This window comes from Eupeodes corollae, chromosome 3 (genome assembly GCF_945859685.1).
Source record: "Eupeodes corollae chromosome 3, idEupCoro1.1, whole genome shotgun sequence".
NCBI lineage: Eukaryota > Metazoa > Arthropoda > Insecta > Diptera > Syrphidae > Eupeodes > Eupeodes corollae.
Genome location: NC_079149.1, coordinates 24571934 through 24593229, shown reverse-complemented (window position 1 = coordinate 24593229; position 21296 = coordinate 24571934). Strand labels below are relative to the sequence as shown.

Sequence of the window (21296 nt, the reverse complement as noted above, 5' to 3'; positions counted from 1 at the left end):
CATAAATAAAAAAATTTAGATAACAAAACTGGACAGTCAATATTAAAATTCAAGACATCAAAAGCAAAAAGTATTGAGTTTAATTTTCCTATCTGAGCAAAATTTTAAGTCGATTAAAATACACCTCGTCTCAAAATATGGAACTTTTGAATAACCAAATATTTTTCTTAAGGGAACTTTTTAAATTTTTTCTATACGACAAATGCTAGAAGCGATAAAGGGGCTGCATATAACATATCGGATGAGACCAAAATAAAGATCTTTTAATGTATAGGGATCTTCGCTTTTGAGTTTTGAAAAACAAACTCTAGCATAGAGTTTGCTTTTGAGATCGCATGGTCTATGTGATTTGAGAAATACATTTTAAAATCGAAGATTAAGCCTAGATCCTTATGACTATCAAGTCTCTGTAAAATGTCGTTTTCAAGTTTATAATTATAATATAAAGGACTGTAATTTCAAGAAAATGTCACAACGCTACATTTCTTATTGTTAAAATACAGCCCATTGATCTTACACCATTTAATGAAATTATTGATATTTATTTAAACTTTTTTTGCATCGTTAAGTGAATTTATGGAACTAAGTATTTTCAAATCTTTAGTAAATAGAAGACATTTAGAAAAAATAAAGTGTAATGGTAAGGCGTTAATAAAAATGATGAAAAAAAGTGGTCCAAGGTGACTACCTTGAGAAACACCCGAAAAATTTATAATTTCAATTTTTACCACCTGTTTACTACCAATTAAATAGCTCTTTATCCACATTACGAGCTGAGAGTGAAATCCATATATCTCTTGTTTTTTTAAGAGGAAACTATGTTAAACGCGATCTAAAACCTTTGAAAAATCAGTGTAAATAGTGTCAACTTGAGAACTCATTTCCATCTATGATATACAACAATTTGAAAATATGTATTGACAAATTTGTAGTAGTGGATCTACCTTTTAAGAAACCATGTTGGTTAACTGAAATTTTATTGTGAATAAGATTATATATTTTGTGTTTTACTACAGCTTCGAAAACCTTAGGAATTAACTGCAGTTTTGCAATTGGTCTGTAATTTTCAATCGAACTTTTTGTACCTGATTTATGAAGGGGAGTTATTACAGAGTAATTCCATTCGTCTAAGAACTTACCATTACTTAAAGAAAGGTTAAATATTATAGAGAGTGGTAAATATAAGCAAGTATATAAGCACAAGTATTAAAAAGAATTGGTGGAATATTGTCTGGTGAAATAGAAAAACTATTTTCAAGAGATAAAAGTACTTGTAAGACATTTTCAACAGATAACTGCAAATTACCAAGATCAACCATAGGATCTGAATATATTGTGTTAGCATAGTCTAATTTGAGATTAATAAAATAAGATTGAAAAAACGATGCAGAGTTATTGCAAATTATATTAATACCATCGGACAACGCGTTATTATAAGTCATGCTAGATGGAATCCCAGTTGAGTTTCTGTTCGTGTTAATAAATGACCAAAAACTCTTAGGGTTATTCTTAATATTCGATTCAAGAGACGAGATGTATTGCTTGTATACAATTTTTTCAAAAACTCATAATCCCTACTTATTTGTTTGAACCGTTCATTTAAATGAATTGAATATTTTTTAATTTTAATACCTTTATTCATGATATTTTTCAGTCTTGATATACATCTGTGGAACCAAATAGGTAAATTTGAACTTTAAATTAAAGCTTTTTTAGGAACGTAAGAAGAAACAGCTGAATCTAAAATGTTCCGAAACAGAGTAAAAGCTTGTTTAGTATCTTTACTACTTAAGATATGTTGCCAATCTACTGTGTTTAAATAAGTTTTTATGAAATCATAATCAGCTTTTTTTAAATCATACAATTGTGAATTATTTTTCGATTTAGATTCATTCAAAATAAAAAAATTAAAACCTATTTCAACTGCATTGTAATGAATGCTATTTTCTAACATTTTATAAGATGGTTCATTACATTGAGTTTCAAGGCAATTATCAATAAAAATTATACGACCAATAAAATTAGAAATATTGTTGATTTGATAAATATTTAGACTGATTAACTATCAATAACATTATATTCATAGATATTCTTTGACAACATTGTAAGGTAACAAGTAACATTTGCTTTTCATCGTCTGAGAATTTTTAATTAATATTAGACATTGATTTATTAACTGTAATGTATTGTGAAACAACTTGTCAAAGGCTTTATTAAAATCAGTAAACACAAAATCGACTTGCCCACATTTTTCAAAAACATCTAAAGAAAGGGACGTAAGGTTGAATAAGTTAGTAACTGCATATCTCTTTTTTTAAGAAACAATCCTGATTATCACACATAATTGCAGTACAATGGCTTTTCTATTGTTGTACTTTACATACAATAAACCTGGACAGAACAGTTTCGTTATCCAGATAATTTAGCTAATGGTCTGTAGTTTATTACATCATTTTTAGGACCTTTCTGGTGCACAGATATACATATAATAATTGCACTTTTCCAGATATTAGGGAAAGCAAACTATGGAAGGACTAATTTATCAAAGAGAATAAATAAATGATCAATACGCTTTTTTAAGATGTAGAATGGTATACCATCAGGGTCGGGACTAAAACACTCATCCAATTTCATGACAATGTATGCAACAGTATCTTCGTTTATTTCAAAGTTAATTGAATTAAAGTGAGGAAAATGTTCTTCATGAGAAAAAGAAGAAGAACTGCTGTTATGGTATTATTTAAGAAAACTTCTTTAAAGAAGTTTGCAAACGTGTTTGTTATAATCTAAGACTCATAACAAGTTGTCGGTGAATTTAATATAATATATAATATATAAAATTCTCCTGTCACAGTGTTAGTTGCCATACTCCTCCGAAACGGCTTAACCAATTTTAATGAAATTTTGCATACACATTCGGAAGGCTTTTATCTATTTTGTATATTCCTAAAGGCTTTTGGTTAATAGCATCAACATCATACACAATGCAACGATCTTACGATTGTATGAATGAAGAATTGATTTATTTTGGGGATCTTTGCGTTATCATTGCCATCTTACCACTCAGTCGTTTCGCCAAACCGAAATGCATCTGATTTGAATCTTGAACAACAATACAGTATTGTAGACTTGGCAGCGATTGTTGCTCGCAATCTCTCACTTATGAATGAAGACCAAAGAACCATTTTTGACCACATCATGCTCGCAGTTTTGGCAGGACAAAGTGGATTCTTTTTTTTGGATACAACAGGTGGAACTGGCAAAATATTCCTTATTTCACTAATTCTTGCTAAAAATGATCAAGTAATGGTATTGCATTGGCTGTTGCATCTTCTGGTATTACGAAAAATGTATTGGTTGCAGACAGACAGACAGACAGCTCATTCATTATTTTACCTGCCACAAGAAGGAGTAATTATTTTAGGAGCAAAAAATGTGGATGTCAACAAATTAAATCTCAAGATACAACATTTGTTAACAGGAGAATTGGTGTCATACGAATCTATTGATACTATTTTTGATGCTACCGAAGCTGTAAACTATCCAACTGAGTTTTTGAACTCATTGGATTTACTAGGCATAACTTACAACTGAAGGTTGGATCTCCGGTAATTTTGCTTCGTAATTTGAACCCACCAATCAGTAATTAAAAAATAATAAAAAATGTTATCGAAGCCATAATTCTAAATGGCAAATTCTGAGGTGAAAATATATCATTAACGCGAATCCAACATGTTTCCACTAATCACAATTATTATATCCACAGATGTGCCAACTCAGTTCAAACGCCTTTAATTTCGAATTAGATTGGCATTCGCAATGACTATCAATAAGTCTCAAGGCCAAACAATGTCTGTCTGTTTGGTGATTTGTTATTTTAATATTTTGTCACCGTTTACCTCTTCCATAAGCTCGATAATAGGTGTCATAACCGGACACTGTCTAATAGAAAAGCACGCCACGAGACTAGGCGTATTCTCAAATGACTTTTGCAGAAGCTGTATGGACGAGGAAGAGGAAGAAACGGTTATTCATCTTCTCTGCACATGCCCTGCTCTAGCTCGAAAACGCAAGAATTACCTAAGAGAATTCTTCCTTAACGATCTAAACGATCTAAATCATATCGGTATAATCAGCCTCTCACGTTTCGTAAGGGACTCAAGCTGGTTCCATTGAGCTTAGGAGGAAGCCTCAAGATGCATGTGGTATCACAATGGGACATTCAACGGGCCTAAGTGTGTCCGTTTCCATCTTGGACAGCCACTATAACCTAACCTAACCTAACCTAACCTTATTTCTCTAGAAATTATATACATTGAAAAACAACGTTTGTAGTGTCAGCTAGTTTTCATATAAAAAATTAGAAAACTCTGTATTGTATTTAAAATTTATTATAGTAAGTCTTCAGAACTTTCAAAAAAAAAAATATTGACCTTGACTTGCCTTCATACATTCCCTTGCATACAGTCTACTTATCTACCAATCGGAAGTTATTATATCATAATTTGGGGTTCTTGCTTAATTACAATTTGGTTGTTGAGTCTCTCTTGAAATATAAACAACAATAATAATTGTAGGTCAATTAAATTTAGGTATTAGAATTCATTATTCCATTTATATAAGGAAATGTTATATCCAAATAATTATATTTTTGCGTTAGTACAAAGTTAGCATGCGTTGATTTTTATTGAAGAAGATCGTCATTAAGATTTTAAAAAAGTACTTCTTGAATTACCTAAAATTAGAATTGCAAAATCTTAATGAAGTAAACAAAAAATTATGCGAACTTATCGTTTTATCGTTTCATTGAATTAATTTCAAAAACTTGCCTTAAAACATGTATAAAGCTATACGTGTCTTAAATATCTGTTAAGCAGGGAAATAGTTTGTAAGTAATCAATTAAATAAACTGATTTAAGACCATCTCCTTCACCAATTAATTACAACAGTATATATATGTATATTTCTTAAGACAAATTAGAGGTTTATTGACCTTAAAGAATAATAACTAACCTACAGTCACTTCTTAAAATCTTTTTAAAAGAATTCCAGCTATAGAAATGAGCTTGCCTGGTATACCCTTAATTGTATAACTTAATTTTGTATATATTTCATCTAATTAAAAAATATATGCATTCTTAATAAATCTTTTTTTTCTATTTAAAGACATATTGTACCTTTCTCTCTTTTTCCTTTTTCTACTTTTGTTCTATTTTCAAATTTATGGATGAAAAAAATGTAAAAAATATAAAATAGAACCTGCTCAAGTCGTCTTTTTACTTGAAAGATGCTCGAATTTCAATCTTTTTGGTGCTAACTGGTCTTAATTGTTTAACTATGATATTTTAATGAGCTTAAAGTTATAAAAATAAATACAAAATATAGGAGAAAAGATTTTTACATGAGAGATTTTGAATTTTGTGTTATTTTAATTTCCAAATATCCATAAAATCGTAATTAACATTTCTTAGCTACGAAAAGATATTTTCTATGCACAGTAAAATGGAAAATAAGAAAATAACTTCTATTTGAAAATGTTAATAAATATGTAAAGCTATCAGCTGTTCTTGTTGTGTTAAAGCACCAGACACTAAATGTATAACTTTTACTAAGAATAAAGCGAAAGCAAGAGCTTAATCAGATTATAAACATATTTTTTCATATTTTAATTAAAAACATTGATTTCATTATCATAAATACAAATTTTATTCTGAAAAGTCTTCATTGCTCCTAAGATAAAAGTATAAAATAATTGGGTAAGAATAGAATCATATCCTAATGAATTAACCAAGAACATACATAAATAAGTAGTACCCGTGGCATGATGGTTAGTGCGTTGGACTGTCATGCAAAGGGTCTTGGGTTCAATCCCTGCCTGTGCCACCTTAATTTAAAAAAAAAAAAAATTTTCGCGGGTACTGCCTCTTGCGAGGAATTGACAAATCCTTCAAGAGTAATTCTTGTCATGAAAAAGTGCTTTCTCAAACTAGCCGTTCGGATTCGGCATAAAATTGTAGGTCCCCTCCATTCCTGACAACATTACTCGCACACAGGAATGGTTGAGAGTTGTAAGTCACTAGGCCCTGGTTCACAACGGACTGTTGCGCCACCCCATTTTTGATTTTGATACATAAATAATTGTCAAACCAAATTATTGACTTCAGATTTCAATGTCACAGATCCCACACATTTTGCCCTTTTTTGTTTTAAACTTATTACACACATAATATTTGTATGTGCGTAGGAGGATAGAATCATATTGATTCTGCTCTCATTCGGTTTAGAAATATCTTAACACACACAACTTATACCTTTCTTTCAAAAAGAATCTTGATCATATTATTCTCTTTAACCTAAGCCACGAACAACTTAAGGCAGATGTCACTTCTAAAGGTGTAATTCTTAGATATTTCTCATTTGAAAAAATTACTATAAAAATTTAACAATAAATAAAAATGTAACTATAAAGGCTATAACAATGCATTGAAATTGTTGAAATAATGCGTTTACTCAAAAAAATGGTCACAACTGAGAACCGAAATGTTTAGGCTTATTTTACACTATACGGTTTTAACCGTACGGCAAAAAACCGGACGGTGACATTTTGTTATATGCACGAAGAAGATCATATACGCTTTCATATTATACGGTTGCTGCAAAATGCCGGCGCGGCGCCAAGACGTGTAGCAACCGTCTGCTGACACTACAGTATACGGCAGCCGGACGGCGCGATAAGTTTAGTGGCGAAATGCATGTTTTCACATCATACGATTTTATTCGTGCGGCAGAGTTCGAACTAAACCTGTAAAAAAGTATACTAAACACAGGAACCCTGCATATTTCGTGTTTTACCGTACGATCAAAACCGTATTATGTGTAATTAGCCATTGATCGGTTTATGCCGTACGGCCAAAACTGTATAGTGTGAAAAAAAGCCTATGAATTCTTTAATTTAACATTGGTGCCAAATTTTAAAGACAGTTCATGGAATTCCAAACTTTATACTCGACTATTCCATTCACGGCTCTTATTAGATTGTACAGATTTCATACTGATAAAGTAAATTGCTAAAAGTTAAAATTGTCATTCCGTGATTTTAACTTTTGCAAATTATTAGGAATAGTAATTTGTGAAAATCGTTTAGATAGTGTGATTTCCAACAAGATATAAAACGATATAAAAGGCTCATGACAGTGACAGTTGTCAAAAAGATTGGCTGCGTTCAATCTCAGGCAGATAGGGTATCCGGATACCTTTTTGTTTGGTGTTTTACGTGTAAAATAATAGCTAATCAAAAACAGCTGAGATGTCTAATCTAAATCCAAAGGTATCCAAGAATTTCTGGAGTATGTATGTATCTGACAGAACAGCTGATTCAACACATGGTTGAATTTCAAGAAACTTGAACATTGATTTCAGCCTTTTGCATTTATTGGTTAGTAAAAAGATACAAAATGTTAGTTCAAGATGTATTTGAGGATGTTCTGTAGATAATAGACGATAAAGAAGCTGCTTGCCTCTGAATTTCAGAAGGTTATATCTTATTTATTTAATTGTTAAGCACCTATCAATTCATCATCATCCGACGAATCAGTTGAATTATTCATTAAATGTTTTATCTTACAACAGTTTTTGTGAACAGCTGAAAGTTGTTTTTGTTTTTTGACAGCTATCTTAATACAGCTATCCAACTCGTTCAACAAGGTATCTAAAAATCCACCTATCCAAGACACCCTATCCAAAACGAGATTGAACACAGCCATTAACTCTAAATAGAGTATTGCCAGATTGAATCTTTAAGGGGGATTTTTTGTATTGTCTTAAAAAATATCTATGTTCTAAATGGTAAAAGCTTAAGGCTTTTGTTATAATTTTGTATAAAGCTTATTTTTAACTTGCAATAATTGTTTTATAAAAAATTGAGAACATATGAAAATACAATATTCAATAATTTTGCCTTTATATACATACAATTATTTAAAGAGAAAAATTAAGTTTTGATAAGTGGAGTATTTAATACATTTATTAATGTTTTTTTTGACTTAAGTGTTCTTACTAAAATAACTTTTACAGTTTTTCATTTATTATGATGTTCTAAGGTCGGTTTAACCTTCTTTTTTTTTATTTATCAAATATGGTAAAAAATCTTGAATCAATATAAGAAATGTAAATACAGAAGAAGCTTTGTGGTAAAATATCTTAAGTTGACATAATGGATATCACTTTGTTGATTAGTATGGAACATTAAAACACAAAAGATATTTCCCAAAATCATTTGTGCCTTTTATCTGATATATAAAATAAACTGTTACATAAGACTAATTATTCTCTACTTAAGGTGTTTTACCTTTGGCAAAACCCTACGAATTAAACTTTATTTATTTAACAAAAGGTCTTAGCTTTCGGATTTATCAACGAGGGTAAAATAGAGAAATAGTTTGTAGACAGAATATATATAAAAAAGAGGCTGGGATGCGACCCACACTGATAACTTCCCATCCCGTCTGTCGATTTGTCTTGCTTAAAAGTTTGTCTATATGTATTTTTACCAAATTAGCGCACTACTTTTTGTAGATTTTATTTTGTATGAAAAATACGGACTGTTGGATTTTTATATAAAAATTACTGAATATTGAAAACAATATTTTCTCTGAAATAAAATAAGTTTGAAGCCAATATTTTTAATTTTTGAAAAGCTATTTGAGCCGAAAGTAAATTTTTACCAAGTTTTAGTAGGTATTGTTTTTTTAGAGTTTTATTTTTTGTAAAAAAACCGTCAATTCGATTTTTTTTAAAAATTTTACCAAATGTTGAAAACAATATTTCTTATAAGATAAAATTAGTTTGAAGCCAATATTTAAAAGTTTTGAAGAGATATTTGAGTCGAAAAACAATTTTTACCAACTTTTATACTTTTTTTTCAGGTTTTTATTTTTTGTAAAAAAACTGTCAATTTGATTTTTCTCAAAATTTGTCCTAATATTGAAAACAATATTTCTTAAAAGAAAAAATTAGTTAGAACCTATTATCTCAAAGTTTTTAAAAGATATTTGAGTCGAAAATCATTTTTTACAAACTTTTGTTAATTTTTTTTTCGGTTTTTAATTTTGTGTACAAAAACTGTCAATTCGATTTTTTTCAAACTTAAACTGAATGTTGACAACAAAATGTTTTGAAAGATAAAAGTAAATCAAAGCCAATATCTCAAAGTTTTGAAAAGATATTTGAGTCGAAATTCAATTTTTACCAACTTTTATACATTTTTTTTTAGGTTTTTATTTTTTGTAAAAAAAACTGTCAATTCGATTTTTTTTAAAATTTCACCAAATGTTGAAAACAATATTTCTTATAAGATAAAATTAGTTTGAAGCCAATATTTAAAAGTTTTGAAGAGATATTTGAGTCGAAAAACAATTTTTACCAACTTTTATACTTTTTTTTCAGGTTTTTATTTTTTGTAAAAAAACTGTCAATTTGATTTTTCTCAAAATTTGTCCTAATGTTGAAAACAATATTTCTTGAAAGAAAAAATTAGTTAGAACCTATTATCTAAGTTTTTAAAAGATATTTGAGTCGAAAATCATTTTTTACGAACTTTTGTTAATTTTTTTTTCGGTTTTTAATTTTTTGTACAAAAACTGTCAAATCGATTTTTTTCAAACTTTAACTGAATGTTGACAACAAAATGTTTTGAAAGATAAAAGTAAATCAAAGCCAATATCTCAAAGTTTTGAAAAGATATTTGAGTCGAAATTCAATTTTTACCAACTTTTATACATTTTTTTTAGGTTTTTATTTTTTGTAAAAAAAACTGTCAATTCGATTTTTCTCAAAATTTTATCAGATGTCAAAAACATTATTCTTCGTTGCACAAAATTGTTTTAGAGATGAAATCATATTTCAGTCGTAAAATTTTGGAGGTGACAAATTTTTTTTTTTCAGTTTTATTGATTTATAAAAAAAACCGTTATGTTTATTTTTTTCAAAAAATATACCTGTTTGGTATCACGTTACAATATATTATATAAAATTTAATTCAAGTCTCTAGCGTTTTTGGTTCGTAAGATATTTAAGGTTAACCAAAATTTTCACCTTTTTTTCTAACTGCTATGGTAAAAAAACCACCCACGCAATTTTCTTAAGAGTCCTTTCTGCATCTTTCTGCCTTATTATCTGTATAACAAAATTTATTTGAAGTCGATACCTCTTCTGGTTCTTGAGCTATGGACGACAAAAAAAAAACGTCGCGAACGTACGGACGTACGGACGTACAAACGTACAAACGTACACACGCACGCAGACATCTTTCTAAAAATGTCAAAATTTTCAATTTGTCAAATCGGACCCATTACAATAACTTCCTATGGGAAGTTAAAAAAAGTATAATAAACTGAAATCACATAAGTCGACTTAAGAGCCTTTGCATTTTTTGCACAGATTTATAAATATGCCTCTAGTTCCCACAAAGTGTTTCTTTTTTGGTTCAACATTATGTCATGCACTTAATTTTAAAATGATAACTTTTCGTATTAGCATCAAATTTTGTTAATTACAGTTTCATTCAACTTAGAAATATTCAAGATCAATTTTTTTAAAACTTTATAGTTTCAACACAAACCACTCACGCCTTTCTTTGTATAAATTGTATGTTCATGTACGCTTTTTGAGCTCTATACAATTCTGAACAGCTGTCATTTTTTAAGCCTGTCATATTTTGACATTTGATAACTTAAAAACCATTGCAAAATATTGAATGATTGAAGCTCGTATCAATTCTTTATATAACTGAATCGAGTTGAAATGAGCTTGATTTGACTCGAATCCGGTCGGGAATTGGAGTTTATTCAAAATTTGTGAAGAAAATGGTCAGATATAATGCATTATGGTCGGTTTATTTGCATGTTTGTGTAAAAGAAATATAGTTTTATTTAAATCAAATTAAAAATTGCACATGGAGTAGGTAGTGTATAAGAAACATCGAAACACCTTTTGCATTTTAGAAAGTGCAGTCCAACTTAATCATTTTTAAATATTCTTGTGCTGTGAACACACCAAAATGCTTTATTTAATCTAAACTGAGGTAAACCTTTAGTGGAAACATACCAAACTTTATTATCTTTTCTATTCTAGCAAAATAAGCCCGGTTAGCCCATTTTCATTAACAAAACTAAATAATATCAATAGTAACAGATTGATATTTTTCCCCAATGGAAAACACATGATTCCAAATGCACAACTACCTAACGAACACAACCATCGAGATACGAATGCAATATCAGTCGTACCAACATTTGAGAACGAAATCACATAAGATCCATTCGAGACTCATATAAATGTTAAAAACCCATCTGTAGTAAGATTCTACTTTAACTTTTATCGGTAGTTTTCATACTATGGATATTATTTTTGTTATTCGTGTAAAATCCTAAATATTACGTGCATTTTGTTCGCATTTCATATAGATTTTTGTATTTAAAAATTGGTACAACTGAAAGAAGATCTGTCAAAATAATAATAAAAAGCTTCAAAAAGGGGGTTTGTTCGTAGACTCCTACATTAACATGTTGTGTTGAAGCGAGCTTGAAGCTCGCCTCAATTCTTTATATACCTGAATCGAGTTGAGATTTATTGATTCTAAACTGAGATAAACCTTTTTTGGAAACATAACAAAACATAAATCTCTTTTCTATTGTTTTTTCTTGCAAAATAAGCCCAGTTAGTCCATTTTCACTAACAAAACTAAATAATATCAACACTAATAGATTCGTTTTTTCCGCAATGGAAAACACACATGATTCCAAATGCAGAACTACTCAACGAACACAGCCATCGAGATACAAATACAGTATCAATCGTACCAACATTTGAGAACGAAATGAAAATGTTAAAAACCTATCCATAGTGAGATTCTACTCTAACTTTTATCGGTGTTATTATCACTATGGATATTGTTTTTGTTATTCGTGTAAAATCCTACTTTACTGTTGATAGATGTTGCAACAAAACACGGGTATTAATAACGTCTGTAAATATAAAGGGTGATTTTTTTTAGGTTAGGATTTTCATGCATTAGTATTTGACAGATCACGCGGGATTTCAGACATGGTGGCAAAGAGAAAGATGCTCAGTATGCTTTGACATTTCATCATGAATAGACTTACTAACGAGCAACGCTTGCAAATCATTGAATTTTATTACCAAAATCAGTGTTCGGTTCGAAATGTGTTTCGCGCTTTACGTCCGATTTATGGTCTACATAATCGACCAAGTGAGCAAACAATTAATGCGATTGTGACCAAGTTTCGCACTCAGTTTACTTTATTGGACATTAAACCAACCACACGAATGCGTACAGTGCGTACAGAAGAGAATATTGCGTCTGTTTCTGAGAGTGTTGCTGAAGACCGTGAAATGTCGATTCGTCGCCGTTCGCAGCAATTGGGTTTGTGTTATTCTACCACATGGAAGATTTTACTCAAAGATCTTGGTGTAAAACCGTATAAAATACAGCTCGTGCAAGAACTGAAGCCGAACGATCTGCCACAACGTCCAATTTTCAGTGAATGGGCCCTAGAAAAGTTGGCAGAAAATCCGCTTTTTTATCGACAAATTTTGTTCAGCGATGAGGCTCATTTCTGGTTGAATGGCTACGTAAATAAGCAAAATTGCCGCATTTGGAGTGAAGAGCAACCAGAAGCCGTTCAAGAACTGCCCATGCATCCCGAAAAATGCACTGTTTGGTGTGGTTTGTACGCTGGTGGAATCATTGGACCGTTTCAAAGATGCTGTTGGACGCAACGTTACGGTGAATGGCGATCGCTATCGTTCAATGCTAACAAACTTTTTGTTGCCAAAAATGGAAGAACTGAACTTGGTTGACATGTGGTTTCAACAAGATGGCGCTACATGCCACACAGCTCGCGATTCTATGGCCATTTTGAGGCAAAACTTCGGAGAACAATTCATCTCAAGGAATGGACCGGTAAGTTGGCCATACGATTTGACGCATTTAGACTATTTTTTGTGGGGCTACGTCAAGTCTAAAGTCTACACAAATAAGCCAGCAACTATTCCAGCTTTGGAAGACAACATTTCCGAAGAAATTCGGGCTATTCCGGCCGAAATGCTCGAAAAAGTTACCCAAAACTGGACTTTCCGAATGGACCACCTAAGACGCAGCCGCGGTCAACATTTAAATGAAATTATCTTTAAAAAGTAAATGTCATGGACCAATCTAACGTTTCAAATAAAGAATCGATGAGATTTTGCAAATTTTATGCGTTGAATAATTTGTTTTGGCTATCATTTATTTGAAAGTTTGTTAAGAGCACTACAAAGTTGGTTTTGAGAGGACTTTTTTATTAAGTGCTTAGCTTTAAATTCAGTTCTGTCAGAAAAGAGTTTTCTATATTATTTTCCTGGACGCATAGGAAAAGCCAAGTTTTAAAAGTTTATTTTGTTGGGGTTTTAACTACCTCCTTACTTTTTTTGAAATAAGAGCTACCAATTTTGTTTTTATTTAATAACAAAGTAAAATAAACATTGTTTCATTTTACAAAATCAAAAATAACTTAACTTAACTTAATTTTCCTTAACACACTACCATCGTAATTTCATAGCTAAAGTTTCCTCAATTTAAATTCATATTTTATTAAAAACCAAATATCTAGACTCTTGCCAATAAGCTTCCGAAACAATATGTTAATGCACGAATAAACTCTACTCGAAATTCCAACTTATAAAGGCAGTAATATTATTCTTAAAATACTCCATCATTCTAAATTCTTCACTGAAATAAACTCAACTCTTAAAAAATAATGTAACAACTTTAGTGCTTCCAAATGAAACACTATTTATAGGAAAACACATAAAACAGCACTCACCTGTTCCCATATGTATATGCAGATAAAAGCCACAGGTGAATATGTATTTTCAATTGGATGATTCTATGCTAGAGTTAAGTAGAGAATGATCTTCCTTTTATATCTGAGTATCTAATGGACATAGAATTATTTTAATCTTGCCACTAACCACTCTCAAGGAAGGAAGGAAGGAACGTTTTTTTTTTTAAATTCAACACTTTAATAAAAATCAAACACAAAAGAAAGAACTAAAACAACAACACCAAGTACAAAAAAAAAGAAAAACAATCTTAATCACTTCTCTCTTAGACTTAGATATTTTTTATTATTTTATAACTTCTTCCTTTTATAGACATTTCTTGTATCTTCTTAATTTTTCAAATACGTTATGTACACATGCTACACTCTCACGAACCACGGCACATACAAGAATAATAATAAAAATATATTAATCCAACTATTTTTATATTTAATTTTCTCTTTTTTCAGTTGTTTTAGATGGAAGTGTATGTTGGTTGATGGATAGATACGAGTAGATAAACTATAATGAAGGAAAAATAATAAAACCAAAAGCCAATGGCTATGACGAAGACGAAGACGACGACGATGACGATCAAATACGATCTTTGCCTTCCTCACTGATGATCTTCATCATTGAAAATCTTCCAGAAGCGAGTTTTCTTTGGCAGAGTTTTCACTTTTTCGATGCAAATTTTTTCAAAAAATTGTTGGAGAAACTATTGAACTCCGTATTCAGATACAAATTATTTAAATTTTTATATTTTATAAAATCATTCCAACCGAACTCAATAAAGGCTCTTTTGTTATTATTCCATAGAACCGACTAACGCGACGATCGCAAAGTTTAAACTGAACTGAGACTTGGTAGTTTTCATCTCTCCCAGTCGAACCCCGGCCTTAAAAATGAAAATCAACAAGAAAACAACTCAGAAAAGAAGTAGAAGAAGAAGAGGAAGAGAAAGAAGAAGTAGAAAAATAATTTTAAGATACACCAATCTTTTCATACGAGTACACATGAATTTTCTTACTCTGACTCTGTTCTCTGCTCAGGTGTATCTTGTACATAGGTAACCAATCTACCTGTTGTTTTGTTTTGTGTTGTGTTAAAGTTTGAACCTCAGCTCTTTTGATTTTTGAGTTTCTTTTTACCATTGCGTTCCATTATAAGTTCTTTGTGCATGTGAATCTTTTAATAGTTCGTTTGGTTTTAGTTTTAGTTTTGTTTTTAATTTTGGTTCGGTTTGCAGTTGCATGTAAGATGTAACTTTACTATAGTAACATTTTTGTTGATAGCTAAGGTATGTTGTGTTAAACTAGTAGCTTGTGACAAAAACAATAACAACAACATTTGACTACTTCAAAAGACTCCATTCTGCTGTTCAATGTGATCATCATTCCTTAGTCTGCACTGTTAGATACTCTTTAAACTTTGCTTGGAACATAGATAGATACGAGTGCGAGGTAGGTATAAGTTAACTTGTGGGAATGGAATCAGCTAAGTGTGACCATAGAGGACATGAGCATTCGTTTATGGTTGCTCGTCTTTCTATAGATGGATAAATGTTGTGAATTTGTTATTCGAGTCGAAATTGTTAGGGTGCATGCATGATGGATGTTGCATGGTGTGGTTGTTGGGATTGGGATTGTTGGGATTGAGGTATAGTGAGAGACTACCATGTTCAACCTCATCATTTAATTATGGGGTGTTGCTAAAAGATCTTACGTAAAATGTCATAGATATCTTTACATGCTTACGTACAGTGTACCCTATACCCTGCTCTATAAATATATTGTATAGGTAAAAATATATGAAGTTAAAATTTTATAATGTGTCTTGTAAGGATATGAGAACAAGTGTTGGGAATTTGAAGCATTTTAATTGCAAAAATTTGTTCTTATTATACATTTTGCAAAAAGTGATAGATTTTTTTTTATTACGTTTAACACGTCATACGATACTTAGGTGAAACAAAGATGTTCATAAGTGTATCAAATTGTTAATAGAAGTTTTTTTTATTTAAAAGATAATATGCTTGAAGAATCTTAGGGATATAAGCTGTAGTCACTCCTAAGCAGTTGTCCAATTTAGAATTCTATTAATTCCTGTCTTTTAATTTTGTAGTAGGTTCGCTAGGGCTTCGAAAATCATCTCCCAAAAGCTCATGGCTGAGAGAACCTTTCAGTACTCGCTTCTTGAATTTAGGTGAAAAAAGGTTCGCTTATCGACGGACACCTTTTTTTTTAAATAACCCCAAAAAAGAAGGGTGTCAAACTACATAATCTTGGGAGCACATTGACATCGACACATTGATATTACCGCACCATTAAATTAGTCGTACAGAACAGCCATGTGGCAAGCTGTATTGCAAATGGCACCGTCTTGTTAAAAACCACATATAGATAACATCCATATCTTCTAATTTGCACTTTTGGCCATAAAAAGTTAGTTTACACCTCACGATAGCGAACACCATTTACAGAGTAACTGCCTGATGACGCCAGTACAAAAAAACCGCCCAAATAGTCACTCTTTGTGCATGCATTGGTTTTTCGACAATAACTCTTTGATTATTATTTGACCAATTTCGGCAATTTTACTTATTGAAGAATCCACTGAGTTGAAAATATACCTCATCGCTGAAGATAATTTTCTTCGAAAATAGATCATACACTGTTGCCAATTCTTGCCACCATTCTGACCATTGACGACGCTTGAATTTGACAAGAGGTTCTAGTTCTTGAGTCAATTACTCCTTGTAAGACATAATGTTCATCAACAAACGAGGGTGGAGGTGCAACTTTTGGGCACGACGTGATGATAAGTTAAGGTGGACTGCTTTTCAACCACACTATTGTGAACAGCAGCAATATTTTCTGCTGTACAAGCTGAACGAGCACCACATCTTCTACAGACCCAATTTGCTCAAATTTTTACACGATTTTACGCACATTTGTATGATTGAATTGACCGAAAAAATCATGATTTGAACGTCCATTTTCATAACAAGCCTAATGGTTGAATCACAAACACGCTTCAGCTTCGGCTTCGTTTGCGTTACGGTGGGCCTACTTCGAAGTTGCTTTGAATGACATTTCTATTATTTCATCCCTCCAAAGAGCAAATATTTTGTTTGTTGGCATTTTTTTACAGCTGTTGAGCTGTCAAATAAAGCAAATGTTCAAATAATTGAACTAGAGCTTCAGTTTGGAGTAAAATTACGTTACATTACGTTCTTTTCCTTACGATTGTCAAACGAAACGTGAGGTTGAAGCTCCATTGTGATAGCATGCATTGAATTCCTATGGCTGAACTCGTAAACGTCAGGCGAAGCCGAAGCTGAAGCGTGTTTGTGTTTCAGCCATAATGACTTGAACGCATTGCCCGATTGTGTATCTCCCAATGGTTCAAATAGAGCTAGTCTGAAATTGAGAAATGTCAAAGAAAATGCAGAGAAAAACTTGACATTTAAGTGTAGTTCACATTCAACATTAGGACATACAATTTAATCACCCTTTATTATCAAACAAAAATAATTAGGTCATTATAATTAAAAGATAACAGGAGCTGTTACTTTGGCCGTGGACTATTAAAGCTAGAAAACGTTATCGCAAAAGCACATCCGTATGTGTAATAGATTCCCATTTCTGTAACCTCGATTTGCTTTGTAATATTTCTAAAAAAAATCCCGAAAGGACGACACAATCATCTTTAGATTGTCTAAAAGCCTTAAACTCTACTTCGCTAGTTTCATGTTTTAGCTTCACATTACATTTAAAAGAATTAAAGACTTGAACGTCTGTAATTAATCAACAACACTCGACCATTTAACTTTAATAATCTACATTTTTAAGGTTCTAAAAATGATTCTACAGAAAGAACATTATTTTATTTATTTATTGCAAATAATTATCTAATCGACCTGTTTTTGGGTTCCGTAATACACATCTTTTCCTCCTTAAACATTTTAATATAGAATTTTTGATTTTCAAAAACCACTTGAAAATAATTTCGATCCCATATCAATGAAGGTTCAAATTATATTCTTATATAAATGTAATAGATTTATATAAATTTAAAACTCATCAATAATGAGATGCAACAATATTTATTATAATTCTTTTTTAAAGCTTTCAAAATTGGTAATATACCATGGTCACGTTCAGAAAGGAAATAAAGTCAGAAAATTGGAAAGCATAAAAAACTTTCTATCTGGATAACTGTAGGTACTCACAATATGGCCACAAAAGACATAGCAATGCAAAAGACTATTTAGATTAAGTGTTTCCTATTTTTGTTGAAGTCACTTTGCACATAAAACAAAAACAATTGTGAATGCTGAAATCGATTTAAAAATAAAAACAATATTCCATCATCACTTCTGTGCCCAAAAGGTAAAGGATGTTAAGTCGACTTGAATGGTTCCAGCTTTTTATATTTTTTGTATATATTCTGTTCACAAACAATTCAATTCTTTTTTAACCTTCGTTGATAAAGCTTTTAAAACATGAAAGTTCTGACCCTTGGTAAAATAACTTAAGTATATTAATAGTGGTTTTTTTTAAAAGGTAAAACAACGTAAGTAGAACATGATTCGTCTTAAGTAGCAATTTATTTTATTTATTAGATATTAGGAAAAAATGGTTATGGTTAAATATATTATAAGTTGTTTTTAGTTTCGATATTAATCAAAAAAAAATAAAACCGCTCATGTCAACTTAAGATATTTTACAACAAAACTTTTTCTACATTTACTTTTCTTAAGTTTATTGATTCAAGATGTTTAACCATATTCGATAAATACAAAAAAGAATACAAATAAAAACACAATAACAGTTAAACCGACCTAAAAACATCTTAGTTAATGAAAAACTGAAGAAATTTTTTTTGATAAAAGCACTTAAGTCAAAAAAATCATTCACAAATGTATTAAATACTTCACTTACCAAAATTTAGATTGCAAGTTAAAAATCCACTTTATCTTTGAGCAAAAAAATTTATAATATTTGTTGCAAAAGGAATTGTGTACTACACGATGATCTCCAAACAGTTGTATCCTCTTAGAATTAGAATAAATGTCTCCTTTTTTATTATGCACGCCTGCCCGGAAAACCCCGAATTGTCTCAACATACTTATTAACTTCCCATAGGAAGTTATTGTAATGGGTCCGATTTGTCAAATTGAAAATTTTGACATTTCTCGACGTTTCAAGGTCCCTAGAGTCGAAATAAAAGATTTTTAGAAAGATGTCTGTGCGTGCGTGTGTACGTACGTCCGTACGTTCGCGACATTTTTTTCGTCGTCCATAGCTCAAGAACCAGAGGAGATATCGACTTCAAATACATTTTGTTATACAGATAATAAGGCAGAAAGATGCAGAAAGGGCTCTTAAGAAAATTGCGTGGGTGGTTTTTTTACCATAGCAATTTAAAAAAAGAGGCTGGGATGCGACCCACACTGATAACTTCCCATCCCGTCTGTCGATTTGTCTTGCTTAAAAGTTTTTCCATAAATGTACTCGTATGAATAGAATTCATTTTTTATGAAAAAACGGACTGTTGGATTTTTATATAAAAATTACTGAATATTGAAAACAATATTTTCTGTGAAATAAAATAAGTTTGAAGCCAATATTTTAAATTTTTAAAAAGATATTTGAGTCGAAAATCAATTTTTACCAACTTTTATTAATATTTTTGTTAGGTTTTTATTTTTGTAAAAAAAACTGTCAATTCAATTTTTCTCAAAATTTGTCATAATGTTGAAAACAATATTTCTTATAAGTAGAAATTATTCAGAAGCTATTATATAAAAATTTTGAGAAGATATTTGAGTCGAAAAACATTTTTTACCATTTTTCGTTAATTTTTGTTCGGTTTTCAATTTTTTGTAAAAAAACTGTCAATTCGATTTTTTTCAAAACGCTACTGAATGTTAACAACAATATTTTTTGAAAGATAAAAGTAAATTAAAGCCAATATCTCAAAGTTTTGAAAAGATATTTAAGTCGAAAATCAATTTTTACCAACTTTTGTTAAATTTTTTTTAGGTATTTAATTTTTTGTACAAAAACTATAAATTCGATTTTTTTCAAAATTTTATTAAATGTTAACAACAATATTTTTTGAAAGATAAAAGTAGTTAAAAGCCGATATCTACAATTTTTGAAAAGATATTTGAGTCGAAAATCATTTTTTACAAACTTTTATACATTTTTTTTTTAAGGTTTTTATTTTTTGTAAAAAAACTGTCAATTTGATTTTTCTCAACATCTTTCAGAATGCTTAAAACAATATTTCTTATAAGATAAAATAAGTTTGAAGTCTAACTTTCAAGTTTTTGAAAAGATATTTGAATCCATATTCAATTTTTACCAACTTTTGTTAATTTTTGTTCGGTTTTCAATTTTTTGTAAAAAAAACTGTCAATTCGATTTTTCTCAAAATTTTATCAAATGTTGAAAACAATATTTTTTGAAAGATAAAAGTAAATTAAAGCCAATATCTCAAAGATTTGAAAAGATATTTGAGTCGAAAATCAATTTTTACCAACTTTTATTAATTTTTTTTTAGGTTTTTATGTTTTGTAAAAAAACTGACAATTCGATTTTTATCAAAATTTTATTGAATGTTGAAAACAATATTTCTTGTAAGATAAAATAAGTTTGAAGCCTAAATTTTAAGTTTTTGAAAAGATATTTGAATCGTTATTTAATTTTTACGAACTTTGAGTAATGTTTTTTTTAGAATTTTATTTTTTATAAAAAAAACTGTCAATTCGATTTTTTTCAAAATTTTATCAGATTTCAAAAACATTATTTTCCGTTGCTCAAAATTGTTTTGGAGATGAAATCATATGTTAGTCGTTAAATTTAGGAGGTGACAAATTTTTTTTTTTCAGTTTTTTTGATTTAGAAAAAAAACGTTAAATAGATTTTTTTCAAAAAATATACTTCTTTGAGATCACGTTACAGTTTATTATATAAAATTTAATTCAAGTCTCTAGCGTTTTTGGTTCGTAAGATATTTAGGTTTAACCAAAATTTTTTTGTCTGTCTCCAGCTGAGAACACAAATAAGCAAAAAACTTTTCAAACCCTTTGTATTGCTTTTGAAGCAGTTGAACCGAAGTGTCCTTCTTTGTTCGTTAAGATCGCTGTTCCTCCACAAAATGTTCTTCATCTTCATTAATAGAGCTCATTGATATGATATTGTTTGATGCCGTTTCTCCCACATCAGACTCCTCAATACGAGTTTGATTTAGTCTAAATACCTTGGCCTTGATTCCGCACACAGACTGGCTTAGCGAGGCAATTCTAACGATAGCTTCTTCAAATTCTGATAATAGAATTAATTTATTATCGTTAAAACCGGACTGCTTCCTTTTTGTTTTGTTTTCAACCAACTTCTTTTTGG

At 30.4% G+C, this 21296-nt stretch overlaps 1 protein-coding gene across 1 annotated transcript in view; it reads right to left on the bottom strand.

Annotated features, from left to right (window-relative positions):
* LOC129952656 (ras-related protein Rab-23) overlaps positions 1 to 14718 on the bottom strand; it is a 73921-nt gene extending 59203 nt beyond the window's left edge. Inside the window, exon 1 of the mRNA XM_056065400.1 lies at positions 13884 to 14718. The gene's annotated coding sequence lies outside the window, so the exon portion shown is untranslated. The remainder of the gene's footprint in view (positions 1 to 13883) is intronic.
* Positions 14719 to 21296: the final 6578 nt, after the last annotated feature.